The 2,305-nt window shown below is 40.0% G+C and overlaps 1 pseudogene; it reads right to left on the reverse strand.

The window, feature by feature from the left end:
* Positions 1–1,626: 1,626 nt before the first annotated feature.
* LOC142839568 (large ribosomal subunit protein eL32-like) lies at positions 1,627–2,052 on the reverse strand (annotated as a pseudogene).
* Between the last annotated feature and the right edge of the window lie 253 nt (positions 2,053–2,305).

Here is a 2,305-nt window from a genome sequence, read left to right on the forward strand (position 1 = left end):
GTGTTGAACCCCAATATCTGTCTCTGAATTTTTATTAATCATGCTACAGAGCCCACTTTGCAGTACTTTGATAGAATTCTGTGTAATATATTAGAAGAAGGTGGGTAAAGGAGTCAGATACTAGATCATTCTCTAATATAGTAACAGAAAAAAAACCAGTGTTGATGTAAGTGTATTATAACATGCATTTTTCCATACATACTGTGGTAGTTTAAAAGAAAATGGTCCCCAAATGAAATGACACTGTTAGAAGTGTGGCCTTGTTGGAGTAGGTGTGGTCTTGTTGGAGTAGGTGTGGTCTTGTTGGAGTAGGTGTGGTCTTGTTGGAGTAGGTGTGGTCTTGTTGGAGTAGGTGTGGTCTTGTTGGAGTAGGTGTGGTCTTGTTGGAGTAGGTGTGGTCTTGTTGGAGTAGGTGTGGTCTTGTTGGAGAAAGTATGTCACTGTGAGGCAGGCTTTGAGGTCTCATATATGCTCAAGCCATGCCCGGTGTCTCAGACCACTTCCTGTTTCCTGCAGGTCAAGATGTAGGAATTTTAGCTTCTTCTGCAGCACCGTGTCTGCGTGAAGCCAAGTCCCACCATGGTGATAATGAACTAAATTTCTGAAACTATAAGCTTCTCACTTAAATGTTTTCCTCAAAAGAGTTACCATGGTCATGGTGTCTTTCCACAGCAATAAAGCCCTAACTAAGACACATAGTAAATGACTATATAGCTGATAGATAGGTGATATTTCCATATACATACATTAGTATACATGATCATTTGATGAATTGCAATAAAATATATCTGTATACTTTAAAAACTAAGAAAGTAGTTACTTCAGAAGCCCAGGTTGTAAATTTTTCTCTAAAACATGTAGTTTCCATTTCTTCAGTTATGACATAAAATTACAATACAATCTATTTAAACTGACAGATGCTATTTTTATGTGCTCATTTGGGGACACATTACCAAAAAAAAAAAAAAAAACAGTTCAAAGACATAAGGAGAATTGCTAATATAAAACCAATTTCCATATATTTATTTATTTGAGACAGTTTTCTCAATTATCAAAATAAAAATGCATCGGTCCAGTGGTAACAACATTCAGCAAGGAGAGTTAAATTTGTCAGGAAACTGCCTTGCATGCATGAGGCCCTGAGCGCATGTAGAAAAGGCCAGACATGTGTTTGCAGTCAGGCATTGGGGAGGTAGAGACAGATGAAAATAGGCAGTTCTCTAGGACTCAATGGTCCCAATGTCTACCTTCTTGGTGAACTCCAAACTAGTAAGAGACCCTGTCTCAAAACAGAAAACAAACAAAAACAGTGGGCTTTTAGACACCCAAGGTTGTCCTCTGGCTTCCATTTGCAAGTTCATACATGAGTGTGCATACCTGTAGATACACTCTTAACAACACACACACACACACACACACACACACACACACACACACGCACACACAAAGATAAAATAAGATAGAAAAATATTCTGACAAACTCATGCATTTTATTTAAATTTAACAATTTAGTTGTCAAATTTGTATTTAGTTTTGTTCCATTTTATATTCATGTGGTGTTTATTTTTATTTTTTGGCAGTTTTGTGATTTTATTTAAACACAAATAAAACATACATGCAAGCCATCTACTCATCTTCGTTGTGTAGCCTGGTGTTGGGGTTGGTGACTCTGATGGCCAACTGTACTGCTCTTTCTACAATGGCTTCTTGGTTCTGAAGGAAACGTTGTGAGCAATCTCAACACAGTAATACTTGTACACATCAGCAGCACCTCCAGCTCCTTGATGCTGTGGACCAGAAACTTCTGGAAGCCACTAGGCAGCATGTGCTTGGTTTTCTTGTTGCTACTGTAACCAATGTTGGTCATCAGGATCTGGCCCTTAAATCTTCTCCACACCCTGTTGTCAATACCTCTGGGTTTCCTCCAGTTTCACTTAATTTTGACATATCGGTCTGACTGGTGCCGGATGAACTTCTTGGTCCTCTTTCTGACGATCTTGGGCTTCACCAGAGGCCAGAGGGCAGCCATGATGCCGCAAAGGAGATGGCAGCCACCTCACAGGTAGCACTGAGGAAGAAGAGTTTAAATAAGCATGTGGTGTTTGAATGAGCATGGCCCCCATACTTCATTGCTTAGTCCATAGTTGGTAAAACTGTTTGGGAAGAATTAAGAGATGTGACCTTGTTGGAGTAGATGTGTCACGTGGGGTAGACTTCAAGGTCCCAAAAGCTTATTCAAGGCCCAGTCTCCTGTCTGCTGTCTGTGGATCAGGATGCAAAGCTCTCAGCTACTGCTCCAGCACCA

Source organism: Microtus pennsylvanicus, chromosome 21 (genome assembly GCF_037038515.1).
Source record: "Microtus pennsylvanicus isolate mMicPen1 chromosome 21, mMicPen1.hap1, whole genome shotgun sequence".
In the NCBI taxonomy this organism is placed as follows: domain Eukaryota; kingdom Metazoa; phylum Chordata; class Mammalia; order Rodentia; family Cricetidae; genus Microtus; species Microtus pennsylvanicus.